Source organism: Cynocephalus volans, chromosome 8 (genome assembly GCF_027409185.1).
Source record: "Cynocephalus volans isolate mCynVol1 chromosome 8, mCynVol1.pri, whole genome shotgun sequence".
Taxonomy (NCBI): domain Eukaryota; kingdom Metazoa; phylum Chordata; class Mammalia; order Dermoptera; family Cynocephalidae; genus Cynocephalus; species Cynocephalus volans.
Window position 1 is genome coordinate 21704791 of NC_084467.1, and position 17612 is coordinate 21722402.

The window sequence follows — 17612 nt, forward strand, 5'->3', positions numbered from 1 at the left end:
CTCTGGGGATCCCTCGCTATGTTCCTTTTTCTGCTCAGAATGCTCAAGAAGAAAGCACTGCTGAGGCACAGAATCCCAAGCCAGAAGATGCCCAACCAAATTGGCTAGTCCAACCCCTAGGACATAATGCCAGAATTCCATCCTACACAAGACCAATCAGCTCATTGCATAGATGGGGAAACTGAGGCCAGGGAGGGCAAGGCATTTGTTTGCAATCACCCAATGACTTAGTGGCAGAGCCTGAAGCAGAATCTGTAATGGGCTCATTCCATGTCACCACCAAAACATCAGATTTTTAGAGTGCAGCTCAACTCCATGCTGACCTCCCCCCAACCAGCTTGGGCACCAAGGCTTCGCCTGCATAATCCTATCCCACAGCTCTCCGTTTTTATGTCCCACACAACAGCTGCATGAGACTCCTCAACCAGCCTCTGAGTTCCTGCCCTCTGGCTGTTGTTCACATAGTTTGCTCTACCTGAAGCTCCTTCCCCAACCTCTGCCTTCTCAAATTCTACCAGCCAGCTCAGGACCAGCTCCTCATGAGCCACCCGGAGCCCTGACAGGTGCTGCCTCATCCTCCTTTAAGCTCCCAGAGTGCTTCACCTCCACCCCCACCCAGGCCCTCTCTGCTGTCTGCATGACGTGGTTATCAGGTGAGCTTTCTGAAACCACAGACTACCTGCCTCTGGGCCCCGACACCTGGCACAGTACCCAGCACTCAGTAGGTGCTCAGTAAATCTCCACATCCAACTGATAACTGACAATCGTGGCTATCACTTATTGAGCAACTGCTGTAAGCCCAGGACCTGCACTGTCCCATCCTCACATGACAGACCTTGCTTGTAGACGTTGCATGACTTTCCTGAGCTCATACAGCTCTGGAACTGGAACCCCACTAATCCCTGGCCCTAAATGAATCTCCTCTCCATCTCATCGCTTCTTCTAGGTTGGACCACCATCATCTCCCACCTGCACTACTCAAGCCTCGCACCTTGCCTCCTTGTCTCCAGTCTCTCCTTAGCCTGGTCTTGACACTAAAGACTTCCCGTGACTCCTTGTGATCCACTAGACACAACTCAAATCCCTGAGCGTGGCATCCAAACTCTGTGACTGCCCTGGCTTCTGCCCTCTTTGCAGCGTCCCCTCTGGTCTGTGAACAATGCTCCATTTTCCCAGGATACCATACTTTGATTTACTTCCAGGCTTTGCATATGCTGTTCCTTCCGCCTGGAACAACCTTCCTATATTTTTCCTCTTATGAATCCCTACACATCTCTTGACATCCCAGATCAAGGGTTACCTTACAATCTAGTTGGAAGACACAAGCAACAAACAAACAGACTGGTCTCAAAACTGAGAGCTCTGTGAGGGAAGGGCCCATGTCTCTCTCTTGGTTGCTACGGTATTCCCCAGGGCCCAACTCATAATCAATGCTCAATCAATATTTGTTGAATGAATGAACTAATGCTCCATATATAGTTGTTGACTAAACAGAAATGACAAGAGAATACAAGGCCACAATATACAGGTCCAGAGGCTGAGGGGGACAGACTGAGGCCAGGAAGGCCAAGGACGCGGTAAAGACCAATGACAAACACTGTCGGGGCTGATCTGCAGCAGAGCCACACTCTTGGCAGAGGGAGTGCTCGTGAGAGACAGAGGAAGCACAGTGATGGTGTGAGAGAGGCTCTGAAAGTGTGTGCGCACGCGTGGGAGAGAGGGGTGAGGACGCACGTGAGGGAGGGCATGTATGTGTGTGTGGCTCTGTGCGTGTATGCCACAAAGGCTGTCGGGACGTGTAAGTGTGTGAGTGAGGAAGGCTGTGAGTGTGCACGGAATGCCGTGAGTACAAGGTGGAGGCTGTACACGTCTGCTGGGGGACAGGGAGGAGTGACTGAGAAAGACAAGAGGGGGCAGACGAGGGAGGGGTATGTGAGGGAGAGACTGTGAATGTAGGGGGGCTGTTGTGAGCATGTACGGGGGGATGGTGAGCCTGTGTCACCAATGGGGACGTAGGTAAGAGGCATCAGGGCTCTGCTGAGGGTGTGGCTGCCACGGCCTCGGCCACAGGCCCAGTGCCAGAGGTGGGGGCTGGCCCTGGGCCCAGGGTGGGGGGCTCTGACAGCGGAAGATTCCTCAGAGTCCTCCCTGGAGCCACAGGCGCCAGATTACCATGTCCCCAGGCAGGGAGGTTGAGGAGGAGGCCCAGATGTATCTGTTCCTCTACATCTGTCCACAGCAAAACCTCTGGGCATTTATTTGTCTTTGTCTGTGTTCGGGTGTGCACGCCTGTGCTTGTGTGAGCACCACTGGCTGTGTGTCTGTGCCTGTCTTTGTCTCTATATGTATCTGGGCCTTTGTCTCAGTGTGTGTGGCTGTTGGTCTATGCCTGTCTGCATGACTGTGTCTGGTTCTGTGTGAGTCTAAGTGTGTCCGTGGGGCACTGTGTGTCCTTGGCTCTGTGCACGTCTAAGCAGTGGGTGCAAGCATCCCTCTGGACTGCTTGTTTGCAGCTGCGGGTCTAGGTGGCCTCAGTGTGAGTGAGGGTATGTTGTGTTTCTGAGGCTGTGGGTTTAGATCTCAGTGAATCTCAGGGTGAGTGTGTGCTTGTGCCTCTGTATGTGAGACTATGCCATGTGTTGTAGTATGGAAATGCTTATGTGTGTCCGTGTGATGTGTGTTTGTGAGACCAAGGATATGTGTGTGTCTCTGTGCCAGTGTTGGGTGTGAGGGGTCTGTCACAGACTGGTGAGCAAGTTAATCTCAGACTCTGTGACACGTGGAATAAAATCACGCTCCCATAATGGGATCATTCGTCTTCCTGTCCAGGGAGAGAACCAACTTTTCACCCTCCACCCTGGGGGAGCCAGTGGGGCCAGGGCCAGGCACCAGCACCCACCCAGGCCCCCTTCTGACCTCAGCACTCTACCCCCACCACCCCTCCTCTGCTGCACCAGGCTCATTCTGCCTCCAGAGTGCCCTGGTGCCCACTGCTGGTTGGGCAGGGCTCCAGGACATGTGACCAGGCCTTAGAGGCCTGTCCTGGGTCCCCCCAGCCCCACCCACTGCTGAGGAGAGCCCTGCCCCGAGATGGGAGGGGGGGTGCAGGAAGGAATCTTTGGGCCCCTCCTCCTCCCAGAGGGGAGGGATGAGCTGCAGGCCCGGCTGGCTGGCCGGGATTTTCCATCTCTCAGCAACAAGATTCCTGGTGAGCAGGCTGTGGGGGATTGGCAGGGTGCCTGCTGGAGACCCGCCCTCACCCGCCAGGATGCCTGGGTCCCTGGGGCCAGGCAGCAACGTTCCCTGGGGAGCTGGAAGGGCCCCAGAACTCCAGCCTACTGTTGCCTGGGCCTGTGGGAAAGCCAGATCCTCCCAGACCCCCGCTTCTCAACCAAAGATGGTTCCCCAGCCCCCCAGGCAAAGCACCACCCTTCCTCTGGCCTCCCTCAAGCCTCAGCCTTTGCTTGAGAAAACCTTCCCAGGCCAGCCACCCTGCGCCACCCCCGCTGAACCTCAGCACACACCCAGCCTGGGTTCTAGGCTTTGCCTCTGGGTCTGAGGGCTGCTCTTCTCTCCAACTAGGGGGTTCTAAGGACAAGGCTATGTGTCCTGCATCTGCTAACTCCCTCTTGGTCTTAGCTCTCTTTCCTGACTGAGCTGAGAAGCACCAGGAGAGGATTTCAAACCCAAAGGTGGGAAAACTGAGGCAGTGAAGCCCTCTGCCCTACCTACCACAGTGAATCAGAGGCCAAATCCAGTAGTCTGAACACTGTCTTAACCCTGCCCAACAGTGGTTACAACTCTTTCTTTCCCATGGGAGGGCGCAATTTCAGGAGGGGCTGAGTTGGAAGGAGACAGGAATGGGCAGGTGGGCTCCCTCAACCCTCAGCACCTTGGATGAGCAGCTGGAGAGCAGGTTTGGTAAGAGATTAAGGTCAAGGAGAGAAACGAGACACTTCAAGATTTATGAGCCTAACTCTTTTCCCTTAAATTCCCCTCCAAGCCCCCCAACCCCAGCCTCATCCCTCCAGGTCCATGATGTGGCCCCAGGCCAATGTCAAGGCCCTAAGCCATCCATCAGCTGTTGCCAGGGAGTTTCCACCCCAGCGGGTTCCAAAGGGAGGGGTGCAACTGACAGTAGGGGCCCAGATTGATGGGGAGGGGGCATGGCCCTAAAGAGTCAGCCAGCAGACCCCTGTACCTTCCCAGGAGCTGGGGACTCACAACCTCCAGAGAAAAAACTAGGTTGGTGGGTGGGGCCCAAGAGGAGGTGGCCTCCCAGCCCTGGCACCACACCCAGCCCTGCCTTTCAACAGGCCAGGAGCCCTGCGATCCCATGGGGCCCTACAGCTCACAGAGTATGTGACCTTGGGCGGTTACTGCTCCTCTCCAGACTTCAGCTTCCCCACTGCAGGAAGTAGCTCAGATATCCCAGGTGTCCCCCCTTCAACTCAGCACTAAGCCCTGCCCTCTCTCCCGTGAAGGGATGTTACCCAGAATCTGGGCCAGATGGGGTAAAGCTACCTGAAGGAATTCCTGATGCCACTCAAGTCAAAGCTGAAGAGCCTATGGTGACTGCCCCTCCACCATACATCCATTTTCCAGAAAACTGACATTGAGGCCCTGAGAGGGTCTGGTCTGCACCAAGACCTGAGTTTTACTGGTGGGATAAGAGCACAAGCTCTGGGGACAGAAAGACCTGGATTAAAATCCTAGTTGCACCAGTAATTCCTCAGGCGAAATCCCATGCCTTCTCTTGGCCTCAGATTCCTCATCTGCAAAATGGGGTAAGAGTGCCTCCCTCCTAGAACTGTTGAGTTGAGAAAATGCATGTAAAGAGCTTGGCACAGTGCCTGACACATAATAAGTGCTTGAACAATGGTAGCTATCATGATTGTGGTATTAACATAAATCCAGTGGCTTGTGGGGTGGGGGGTCCTGACCTGGCTGGAGAATGAGACCAGCCTCATCCTCGAGCCAGGTCAGGACCTCCAGGGCCTCAGCTCAGGAGGGCCAGCCAAATTCCTTGAAGCCCCCCAGCTGTCTCCCCTATTCGTTAAAGGCCTCTCATTAGTGAGCCCAGGCACCTGCCCCTCCACGCGTAATAAGCCTCATTAGTATCGTAGCCCCAAGCTCTGAGCCCAGAGCCTATGTGTATGAACACGCACGAGGGTAGGGGGGCTGCAACAGGCCACCAGCCAGGAGACAGCATCCTCGCCAACCACACCCCCTGCCTGTCATATGCAGAGCCCGTCACCACCCAGCTTGTCACCTGCCTGCCTCGCACCCGCACCACCTGTCACCCACCCAGCTCATCACCCACCCAGCCCATCACCTGCACCACCTGTCACCCACCCAGCCTGTCGCCGGAGCCGTCTGACAGGCATCTGGGTGGGGGACAGGAGATGGGGAGGAGAAGACCACAGGGGTGTGGAGCTGGGGGCCCCAGAGACCCTGTGGGACCCCCACTTCGGCTCGGCATCCTGCAGCATCGCCATGGCAACCTCTCAGCCGCAACCACTTTCCCAAACATCCCCCGCCCCCCCCCCCAGGCCCTGCTCTTAGCTGAGCTGAGGCTGAGAACAGCCTGAGTGACAGCAGAATGGGGCAGGAAGGAGGGGGTTCATCAGCTGGCTGGCCTTGACCATCCTTCCGTCTCTCTGGACTCGGTTACTCCATCTGCAAAATGGAGGGGCCGGAATAGGTAAGGCCCCTGTAGAACAGGCCATCCCTCTCCAGCCTGGATTGGCTGAGCCTGCTGCCGGTTAACATGTGAGGGCTGGGGGCGGGACAAAAGGACAGATTTCTGGGTTCTTCCATACTCCTCTGCCCCTGGTCCAGCCCAGAGAGGCTGGGCCTCTGGCCCAAGCTCACACAGCAGAAGAGGAGGAGCAGGCTGGAAGGGAGAGGGGCTCAGCCAAAGGACTGCCAGCTGGAGGCACCACATTGAGTGACCCAAGGTGACCGGGGGCTGAGTTGGCCCCCACCTCTGAGCTGCATTATTTATAAAACCGAGGGGGGGAGCTGAGCAACAGCTGCGCTCTGCCCCTCCAGGGGGCACATGCCACGGTGCAATGGAGAAGACAAGGTGCCTCCTCAGGGAAGGCCCCTGGGGTCCCTGGCTCCCTCCAGGCCTGGCTGGGGCAGGGGCTGAGGTGGGAAAGGGGCAGCAGCTCCGTCCTTCCCCTCCCCGCCCGCTCTGCTCTCCACTCCTCCAGGCAGGCAGCGATAGGATTACTTCTGCATGACTGCCCGCTCCACAGGGTTCCGGAGACCCTCCTGCCTGCAGCAATCTTTAAAATTCCTCCAGCCCAACCTCTCTTCCTTTCTCCCCACAGTGAATTGCTCCAGAGTCTACCGCAGTGTGCCCACCACTGCTGCTGCCACTGCCACCACTACCACCACCACCACCAAGCAAGCTGGAGCCCAGGTCCCTGGTGCCATAGGCAAAGATGGACTGGACCCGTCCTTGGGGTGCAACCCTATGTCCCTCAGAATCCTCTGAGGCCCATCCCCTCTGGCCCTTGGTGCTGACCCAGTCCCACAGACTATGGCTCCAGCTGGGGTCAGGCTTGTCAGTTGTGCCAAGAAGGGTGGGCACATATGTACAAACACACCTGGTGGGTCTTGGCTTGCCTGCTGCCAGAACCTGGCTGCCCCACCTCTTCTCTAACCCCCTCCCTGTCTCATCAATGCCTGCTACCCCTGGGGTGGACAGACAGCTGGGCCAAGCCAGTGCCTGTGACTCCCCAGAGCACAAGAGACAGGCAGGAGATCGATCCACTGAATTTTTAAGGTCCTAATGGAGCCTGCATCCCAGGACTTGCTGTACTGGGACACAGGTGATGTCTTGGGGACCCCTCCCAGAGCACTGCAGTTGCTTCCTCTTTCACGTCTCTGGGGTCTTGGGGACCACTTCTATGAGCCTTCCCCCAGCAAGAGAAAAGGCAGAAGGTACCCCCAGGAAAGAGATGGGTTGGGGGGCTGTAAGCAATACCCAGAGTCCCCCCGCCAAATCTCCCCAGCCCTAATGCAGGCAGAAGCAGCTCAGCCTCTAAATCACTCCCCTCATGCTGCCCTCTGAGGCGGATTCTGTGCATCTGTAATTAGGGGGTGGAACAGATGGTGGAGATTCCGTTTAAAATCATGCATCTAGTAAAGTAACCTTCACTGTCGGAACTGACTCCCAGGGAGACCAAGCCCGCAGCCTGGATCTGGGGTGGTGGGGATGGGGGGGCATGTCAACCCAGCACCCTCCCCATCCCTTTCCCTGAAGCCCCAATCCCAATGTCCCTCTCAGGTGAGCCAAGTGGCAGGCGGGGGTAGGGTGGTGGGTGATTTGGCAAGCATTTTAAAAAGTACAGGCTGGGGGTAACTCATGCCCCCCACAGACACGCCAGAAAGAGGGCAGGGCTGGGTACTCAGAGTTCTTGGCTGAGAGAACAGGGTGACCAGGTGCCAAGGGGCTCTGCCCCACCCCAAAGGGGCCCCAAACCCCCAAGCCCGGGCCAGGGTGCCCAGAGCACAGGGTCTTGGGTGGGGCAGCTTTGAACCAGATGTCCAGCCTCACCATCCAGGAACGAATAGCCTGGGGCAGTGAGGGGGTGGACATGCCTCCCCAGGCAGAGGAGGCTCTCGGAAGTGGGAGAGGCCTGGGCAGCTGAGAAAGAAAGAGCACACAAGAGTGAACAACGTGTGTGACAAGCTGAGGCTGTCTGGAGGGACTGAGGGGGAAGGGTGTGCTGGAATGTGTGAATGGTGGGGGTGAGGGCTGCGGAAGAAGCGAGGTGGGTATGTGACAGGGTGTCCTGGGGTGCAGGGGAGGCAGGGAAGAACTGCCCATAAGCCCTAAGGGCCAAATGGGTGCAGGGTTGTAACTAGCTGGGGCTGTGTGTTTGTCTGGAAGCATGGAGTCCGTGATTGAGAGTGAAGGGGCTGTCCCTGGGCCTTCAGATGTCTAAGGAAAGTGCTGGAGCTGAGACTATGTTTCGGGAGTTGTTGGGACACATAGAGGACTGCCTGTTGAGGAGGTGCTGGGATCTATGTGGGAGTGTGTGTGCATGCACGTGCATGCTGGGGAAGGTACTGGAACCTATGGGGACGTTATCTATTAGATATACCAAAACTGAAGCTATGTCTTTGTGTCTGAGGTAACATTATGCCTACAGGGGGTGTTCTTATTTGAGTGTGTATATGTATGTGTGTTGCAGCGGGGGGAGGTTGTGTGTTTGGGAGGGTGTAGGCAGCTGTATTGGAGTGTTTGGGGAGGTGTTAGGGTATGGCTGGGGTAAAGGTTAGGGCCATTGGGAGAGTTTGCATGTGAAGGGGAGAGATGTTGGGGTTCTGAAATTCTGAGCATGTGGGCAGGTTTTAGGGCTGTAGCTGGGTCCTGGGTGTATCTGACGAGGTGTTGGGTTCAAGAGAGAGTTGATAGGCTTGAGGATGCTGTAGAAGCCGTGTGCGTGTGTATGTTGGGGGGTTAGGGGTGTATTGGGGGGGGTCATAAAAACCTGGGTTTTGGTTAAGTACTTACTAGGGCTGTAAATACGTGTTTGGAAAGGGTTTGTGGTTGTTGGGCGATGTACTGCATTTTGTGGGGAGAGTTGGGGAGGTGTCTCTGGAAAGGTTATTGGAACTTTAACTGGATACTTGTTTAGGTTTGGGGAGGTGCTGGGGATAAAGCAGGGCTGAGGGTTTGAGAGTGTAGTAGGAGCTGCTGTATTGGGGTCGGGGGATTGTGCATTTTGGGGGTACTAGAGGCCTTAAGTACCTCAATATTTGGGAAGGTAAGAATGGGTCCCTGATATCAGAGATACACTGAGGGCTATGAAGTACAAGTGTGAGAAGGTATTAGGGCTGTAACTGTGTTCTTCATATTTGGGAAGTGTTGCAGCCATGTGGGTAGACATGTGGTGGTTGTGTGTTTGGGGGGATGTTGGGGCTGTGTGTGCATGTGAGGCAGTTGGGTGTCGGGGAAGTGTTTGCATGTAGAGTGGTTGTGTGTTTGTAGGTGGAGCAGTTGTACTTAGAGGTGTTGGAGCTGTGTGTATGTGGGGTAGTTTAGGAGGTGTTCAGGGCTGTAGTTAGGTTCCTGTGCCCAGAGAGGTGATGGAGCTGCAGCATGAGAGTGGGTACTTCTCTGGGGAGATGAAGGGCATAGTCCTGTCCTTTGCTCAGGGCCTCGACTATGGGCTGCCGCCACTAGAACCCCTCTGCTGTGGGGTGCCTGTATGGGGGACGGCGGGGGGAGTGTCGAGACAGGCAGTCCATCTGTCTCAGCCTGTGTCCAGGCCCAAGAAGCAGAGCCGCCTCCTCGCTCCCTGGGGGGCAGCAGCGGATCCCAGCCCACCCATCTGCCTTCAGATGGTCCAGGCAGGAGCCTCCACAAAGCTGCCTGGAGGGCATCACTGTGTTTGAAGAGGCACAGGCTGGGGAGCGGGGAGAACTGCACAGCACACAGTCCTCATGGAGGCTCCTTTGAAAACCACTGACGCCAGGAGAGAAGAAGAGGGAGGACAAGGGCGGGTATGTCTGTCCTTGTGCATCTGTGTGGGTCAGTGCCCAACTGTGAGCCCTGGAGCCCCTTCCCATGTGTTTGTGCTGGATGGTCCCTGTTGGGGTAGCACCCCACCTTGGAAAACACCCCTCTGACTCAAGCAACAAGCTCCCAGCTTCACACCTGCAGCTACACTCTCATACAGACACACTCCCTCCACTCATACACCTTTGCACATGCATGCACACCACTGCACCCGCACACACGCAGATAACCCCCGTGCCCCCAACCTTCCCATCTGTATACTCGGTCACACACACACCCCTCTGCAAAACCCTGTGCATTCACACGCATCCATCTTACACACACCTATTGCATAAATGTGCATCTGCACATACACACCTGGCAAGTAGCTATCACACACACCCCCACACACCCCGCACACCTAGGAGAGGAGTTCCCTGTCACACCCATACCCCATCTCACGAATGCTGTCTCTCTCTCACACCATGATAGACATTCGTCATCCCTTATTCCTGCACACGCGTGCACATTTGTATACACACACACACATACCCCAACTTTAAGATAGCTCTTTTCCACTACCTAATTCACCAGGCCACTTCTCTGGGTCCAGGTCAGACCCTGCACCGCCCCAGAAGGGATCCCACTGGCTGAGAGGGCCTCCTGCCTCCCCCCCCTGCCAACGGGGTCCCAGTAGTGGGGCCCTCTCTCTGCTCTGGTGTGACTGCCACTTTACAACAGGGCCTGTGCGTCACCGCCTGCATGGGTAAGGAAACATAGGTTCATGTTCACCAGTTATGTTTGTGAGATGCAGAGTGAGTGTGAGGATGGAGATACACGTGTCACAAAATGTACGTGTGTGGTGTGTGTGTGTGAGACAGAGAGAGGCAGGGCCTGTGTAGACAGGTGTGAGTATGAGGGGCTTGTTTATATAAGGAGACCCCCCAGTGAGTGGTGGGTGTGAGGGGATCTTTTCTCAGACAAGAGATGTGTGCAACTTCGTGCAGGGGTCAGGGCTAGGAGAGTCCTCTCAGCATCTCCCTCCCCCACAAAAAGAAGAGCAGAGAAGGGGCTCTGAGAGCTCTCTCGCGCTCTCTCTCTCTCTCTCTCTCTCTCTCTCTCTCTCTCTCTCTCTCTCTCTCTCTCTCTCTCCCCCCCCTGACCTCTTTAGCAGCTGGAAACTGAGCCGGGGGTGGAAGGAATGGAGACTTGGCTGGCCTGGGGGTTTGGGGAGGGAAGAGGGAGAAAACACCTTCCAGATTCTCATCAGATCCCTGCTTGTGGTTTCCAGCCTCGTCAGTCTCCCCCCCACCCCGTTTTTCCCTTTCTTGATCTCTTGCTGTCTCTCAGCCTCTCCTCATCTCTCTCCTCATCTGTCTCTTGTCTGTTTCTCTCCCTCCAGCGCTTCCATTTTTCTGACTCTTCCTCTCTCTGCCAGCACCTCTGTCTGTCCGTCTCTCCCTGTCCCAGTCCATCTGTCTGTCTCTCTCCGTCTGTCTGTGCGTGGGCGTCCCTGTCCATCTGTTCCACCACCCATCTGTCTGGCTGTCTGTGTTAGTCCTTTTAAGGGTGCCCACTCGCTCCCCAAGGCACCATCTCCCAGGTCAGCAAAGGCTTCTCCTGGCTCAGGGGGTGGGGAGGGGGTGCAGAGCTGCAGCTTCTGGAAGCTTCAGTAGCAGCTGGGCTGAACTGGGAGTTCGGGGCCAGCCAGCTGCAGAAGTGGCCCCTCCCCTGGGCTCCCAAGCCAAGGACCCCAGAGCAGAAAGAGGAGAGAAAGCAGAGCCTCACTGCAGCTGAGTTTGTGCAAGTGGAGGAGGGAGGCAGAAGCCTCATATACCCTCACCTCACCATTCCCCTCAAAGCCAGGCCCTGCAGAAGAGGGGTCCTCAGCACACACCTTCCCCATCCCTAAGCCAATGGAAGAGACTCTGGGAACGGGGAGAGGGGTAGTGGGGAGGCCAAACCTTAGGGGAAGGAGGAGCTGGGAGCCAGGGCTTCCTGTCAGCTGCACGGCAGGAGGGAGGACTCCTTCCCTCCTCCCTTCCAGGCAGTCCCTGGGGATCCCTCCCGCTCTGCTCCGGTCCCAGCTCCAGGCATGAGGGGCTGTACAGGGAGTTCTTGCCAGCTCCACCGAGGCCACTCCCACCTCCCAGCTTCCCATAGGGACATGGGGGGCAGATGACACCAGTATCTCACCCCCAACAGTGGAGGTTGGTTCTGGACATGTGGGACCCTGGCCCTTTCTAGGCACTGCCCATCCTGAGAAGCCCCAGGTAGTTCACCTACCATGGCCAGACCAGCACCTCACACACACACAGCATCCCAGTGCTCACTGCCCACTCCCCATACCAGTACTCACTGCTGCTGCATGAACTCAGAGGATTCAACCGGGAGCCCTACGCCCAGACACCTGCTCCCTACCCTGCACTGGGGGCAGGTTCCAACAGTGCCCCCAGCATAAAGCCAGCAACTAAAGACCACATCTCTCCACATCATCCCAGTCTGCTCTGTTCCCTCTCACTCCCTCTCCAATAGCTCACAGTCCAAATCCCACAATGGATGGGGAAACTGAGGCCCAAGAGAAAGGAACAGGAAGACATGGTTGTCCCTCCTGAGACCCTGGGGTGGAATCATAAATGAGGAATGAGGAAAGAAAGAGATGCTGCAGGGGCAGAATCTGGATCCTTCCTGACCTACCACGGGCAAAGTCCATATTGGCTGCACCCTCTGCCTCCCAAAGGCTGGGCCAGGGCTGGGCTGGCTCCCTCCCTCTGGAGCTCCCCTTGCCCCTGGCTGGGCCCCCTCCCGCTCCCCACTTCTGAGCAGCCCTCCCTGCCCTCTCCCTCCCAGCTCTGGCTCTCTCATCCTCGGCTCTTGGAAGCCTGACTCACTGTTTCCCCTCCTCTCTCCCCTCCCTCCCTCTCTCTCCCGGCAGCAGCGGCGCCTCCCCCTCCCCTGGGGTGGGCTCTGGCCACAAGGGTGCTCTTCCCTGCTCCTCTCTCCAGGATCCAGCCCCCCTCTGCACCCAGGAGGCCCCCCCCACAGCTGTACCAGTTCTCTAACTATGGTGAGGTGGGGTGCAAAAAGCCTAGGTCCCAGCCTGGCCCTGCCAAGAGTATCTGTGATCCTGGGCAAGTGGCTTCCCACTCTAGACATGGTTTCCTACTGTCAAAGTAGGAGGGGAGGGCGTCAAACTGGATGATGCTCCTGGTGTCTCTGGGACTCTAATGTCCCGCCCTTTTATAACCTGGATGTTTCCTGGCACAGAGCACCTGACAACCTGTGGGGTGCTGTACCTGCCTCAGGCCCCACCCGCAGGTCCCAAGAAGAGCTCAGCACTGGTCCCAGACATTTGGGGAAGGCAGAGGGGAGAAAATGCTCTGGGGTCATAAGCAGTAGCAAGACCCCTGGGATCCCCCTGTGCCCCCATTCTCCCTGGTTCTGTGGGATTCTTTCTCTCTCCCACTCCCCCCACCTGTCCTCCAAAAACAACCACTGCATTTGATCTTGGGCGAGAGGACCTCAGTGCCACCTCATTTCTGGCTTCGGGGTGGGGAATGGTATATGCCTAGGCCTTCTTGGTCCCCTGGACCCCACCACCAGAGGCTGTGATCCTGGCTATTCTTGCCTGTTTTCCCTCTCACTGTCTCATCACTGGCTTCAGTCTCCATCCTTCCCTCTCTTCACCAGGCAAGCGGCTGTCTGGGTCTCTCTCCTCCCCACCCCCCCTCCCTGGGGGGGCCCATCTGCTGGCACTAGCAACACTGTTACCCTTGCTCCCTCCTGCAGTCTCCAGTTCCACCCCATTCTGGCTTCCCCCTCCCCACTCTGTCCCAAGAGACAGAACTGGGGACCCAGAGACAGAACTGGGCTCCATCCCATAATAGTGAGCCTGCTTGACCTCACCCAACCAGACCAGAAGGGCCTGGGCATCTGGTAAGCAGGCGTGGCAGCCCCTTGTCTTGGGTGGCTGGCATGAGACATAAAGCTCTGTATTCCACAACCCCCCCCCCACAAAAAAAAGGTGACCTGGGGTGGGCAAGGGAGGAAGGGGAAAATGAGGGAGATCAGGTTTGCCTGAAGGAAGCCCCTGTCCAATGAGGAACAGAGGCTTAGAGGAGGGAGTGGTTCAAAGTCAGTGCTTCAGGCTGATTCAAGAATAAGCAACGTCCCTTGGGGCTCTGGGCTCCACCAGTCCAGAGCAGTCCCCCCCCACCCCCCCCAGTGTCTTCTGTCAGGGACAGTCTGCCCCTTTAAGCCTCCAACACAGTCACAACAATCAGGTGGAGACCCCATCCCTTAATCTCCTTTAGAATCCAAGTCCAACCTCCCCACAGTACACCTCCACTTAACTCAGCAGGGGATTCCAGAAGCCTCCCTGCCAAGATCTAAGCACGTGGAGTGGGGGGAACAAAGCCCCCCAGCTCCCAAGCCCCTTCACCAAAGGCTCCATTAAGGGCCAGGGAGCAATGCAAAATAATCCTGGAACCCTCACGCAGGAAAACTGAGAAGCTGAGCTGCCTGTACACAGCACCTGGGGGTGTTGGGGGCTCCCTGCCCCAACGACCCTGTTCCAGACCCCCCAGCCCAGCAACCATAATAAACAGCAAGCTCTTTTTCTTTATGACACCAAATTTCTCCAAGCCCAACAGCTCCTTCCATCACTACCTCAGCCATAGATCACATTAAAAACTCACAGAGGGCAACTTAAACACATCACATTTGTTTCTCTCTATATTATTTCAAAAGTAACGGCATTAAAAATGGATTTTACTACAGAAAATAAATATCTGCACGTGGGCTGAGAGCCCAGGCGGGGGAGAGAGCCCACCAAGGGAATGTCCCTGTGGGGTTGGGCACAACTTAGGCACTGACCAGACTAGAGAGGCTAGACTACGCCCTGGGGTATGGGAGTATATGCCCAGGGAGGGGGCAATGCCTGCCCACCTGGACACCTATCCCGATGCCAGATGAAGAGAGAGAGACAAAAACTACTGGTTTGGACTGGTGCCCACAGGTCCCCCAAAGCTCATGCCCTCAATGGTCTTTTTCAACCTCTGAAGGGTGGGAGCTCGGGGGCCAGAAGTTCACCAGTCTCTGGGGGTTACTCCAACTATTGACACAGCAGGAGAAAAAAATGAATTCAACTTACTATCCAGTTTGATTTTCCATTACTATAAAAATAAATATACATCTGTTCAAAGGAGGGAGATGGCAAACAGCATGCACATGCCACCTGGGGGGTCCCCCCACAGTTCACTACCACAACTCAGCCTGCCTCCCCTCCCCAAGCTGGGGAGGGGAGGTGGAGGATGGACAGACTGGTAATCTTTCACTTACAGCCCCAGTTCACACAGCCACACGGAACAGGAACAAGCCAACAATAGAAACACCCCAAATGCCCCTGGCAGGACTCTGGCCAGGCCCGGGCACATGCCCCCGCCCTGCCAGCAGCGACAGCAGCAGCGGACAAAATGTGGCCACCCTGACCCGGAGGCAAAGCTTGTCCTCACACCCTGAGCTCTGCCCAGGGAGCTGGGGCCAAGTCCCGCCTGACACCAACTGGTCCGGCGGGAAACGCCTGCCCAGCCAGACAGGCACAGGCCCCCCAAGGGTCCCTCCTTGTGCTCAGGGACCAGGCTGGTGCAGCCCAGCCCTGCCTCCCAGGGTGACGCCTGGGCCCAAATTCAGCTGGCCCTGCCAGTCAGGCACTGGTGCAGAACCGAGGGCACCAGCCTGGGCCCCTCCCAGCCCAGCCTCAGGGCCCCCAAGCTGGGAGGGAGGGGAGACTCCCCACCTCTCCACATCTGGCCCTGGCCCCCAGGGTCTGCGGTAGAGAATTCCCGCCCCCGCTTCTCTCTCCCTCCTCCTGCTCTGTGCCCGCTGCCCGCCTCAGGGACAGCCCCAGCTCCCGCCTCCGGCCAGCAAGGCCCACATCCTTCCTCCCTCAGCTGGCCCCTTCGCCTGGCAGGAGGCTGGGGGGGGGGGTCGGCCTGCTGGGGAACCCCCCCAGGTCCCATCAGTCCTCATCCCCAGCCCCCAAACTCTGGGTTGCTGTCCCTTTTCCTGTAGAACAGGAAACAAGGTTATTTCCTAGACTCAGAGCCAGCCCCCTGCCCCTGTGGCTCTGCCCGGGGTCCCAGACCTAGCAGGGGAAGGCGCCCTCAGCCAGAAAGCAACGAGATTCAGCAGTGCACCCCGAGCTCCCGGCCTAGGGGGCTGACAGCTGTCACTCAGCACCCCACCCCCTGGGGAAGAGGGGGCCGATTCAATCAGAGCCCCAGAGGAAACGCATTGATAGGCGATTATTTATTTATTTATGCAAAAGTGAGCCGACTTTGTTCGCCAGGTAACCGGGCACGCGGCCCAACCCCTCCGGCCCTGGCCGCCCCCAAATCCCTTCTCAGCCCCACACCCCCTCCGGGTTATTAGGTCTCCGCCCCTCAACTCCCAGAGCGCCGGCGGAACCTCGGGATTTGGGGGTTAGAGGGGAGGGGCTCCTCCCTCCGCAGTCTCCCCTTTTCCCAGCGCTGATCCTAAAATCCAACCTTGTTCTCCGCTCCCACGGTCCCCCCTTCATTCCCCCCCCACCCCCATTCTCGGCAAGCCGGAGAGCAAATTGCAGTTTTAAATCCAAAGGCGGAGGGAGGGGGAAGGAGGAGGGGGCGCGCGGCAGCGCTGGGCGCGCACCTCGCCCCCGAGCCGGGGGAGCCGCGGGGCGGCCAGGAAACCCGAGAACCCCCCCTCCCTGCCACCCCTCCCCGTCCCCCTCCCCCTCCCCCTTCCCGGCGCTGCCTGCCAGGCTTCGAGCAGAGCCCAGCCGAGCCGCGGGCCCCGGTGGAAACAAAGACCGATCGCACCGCGGGCACCGCAGCCACGGGGTCCGGCGGACCGGACCGGGGGGCTCGGGGCCCCCCCTGGTGCGCTGCACAAAAGAGCCCGGCCGGCCGGTCCCCAGCGGGGGTCTAGGGCTGGGCAGGAGGCGCCACTTACCGGAGTGCTGGGCTGCCGGCTCCGTGGGTCCGAGCCAGGCGAGGGGCTTTGGGGGGCGTCTGTCTTCCGGCGGCGGCAGCGATGCGGGCGCCCGGCTGCTGGGGAGAGGAGTCGTGGAGGAGCCCTGAGCCGCCCGCCGTCGCTGACAGCATGGCTCGCGCCTGGGCTCACATTCTCCGCCGCTAACTCCGCTGGACACGGCCCCCCGCTCCCGCGGCGCCCCCCACCTCGATCACTCCTTCGCTCTCACTGCGCCCCCCACGTCCCCCCAGCCGCGCACACACTCTCACAGCCCTGGACACCCCCGCCCCCACCCCCAATCGCGAACCTGGGAGGGAACGCACCCCGCGTAGTCCTCCTGCTCCTCCTCCTCCGCCCTCCTCCCCCCCGCTCTCTCCGGCTGTCTGTCTGTCTGTCTGACTGTCTCTATTTCTCGCTCTCTCTGCCTTTCTCTGCTCTCCAAGCTGGGTGGGAAAAGGAAATGAGGACAGAAAGCAGACGCTGGCTTTGGGTGGTGGTAGCTGGATTCCCTCTCTCCCTCCCTCCCCCTCCTCCCCTCCCTCCTCCTGCCTTCTGCTCTCTCCGCTGCGAGCGGGGCTGAGCGCAGCCTGGCGGGTGGCTCGCTCTGCCCGCCCGCCCGCCTGTCTGTCTGTCTGGTCTGCCTCGCTCGCTCCCTCCCTCCGTCTCTCGCCCTCGCCCTGCCTGCCTGCCTCTCTCCGTCTCCGCCGCCGCCGCCGCTGCCTCTGCGAGCTCGCCTTACCTTCGCCGCTCACCATCCGGAACCCCAGGGGGGAGTGCGCGCGCGGCACGCCGGGACTTGTAGTCCCCGCCCCGGCCGCTCTGCGCGCGGGGCGGGCGGGGCCGCGCGGGCAGCTCCGACGGCGCGGCCGGGATCTCGCGCGGACCCCTTGCCCGGCGTCCCCCTGGCGGGGGCCCTTCTCATTTCCCAAGGGGCGCCGAGCCTCCCCAAGGCTTAGGAATGATCCCCACGCCCCCAGTCCACTGCAGGGGCTCTGCCTCGAGCGGAGGTTGCGGGTGGGAGCGAAGGGGCGGGGTCTGAGAATGGAGTGGAAGTGGAATTGCCAAAGGGACTGCGACT

The 17612-nt window shown here is 58.3% G+C and overlaps 1 protein-coding gene across 3 annotated transcripts in view; it reads right to left on the minus strand.

Moving 5' to 3' along the window:
• The window catches only part of AHDC1 (AT-hook DNA binding motif containing 1), a 64224-nt gene extending 46933 nt beyond the window's left edge, over positions 1-17291 (minus strand). Inside the window, exons 1-2 of one of the 3 annotated variants that reach the window (XM_063106236.1) lie at positions 17274-17291; positions 16514-16611 (exon numbers count right to left, since the gene is read on the minus strand). The gene's annotated coding sequence lies outside the window, so the exon portion shown is untranslated. Of the gene's footprint in view, positions 1-16513; positions 16612-16841; positions 17039-17273 lie in introns of those variants that run through there. The other 2 variants (XM_063106235.1, XM_063106234.1) reach the window with 2 other exon arrangements.
• Positions 17292-17612: the final 321 nt, after the last annotated feature.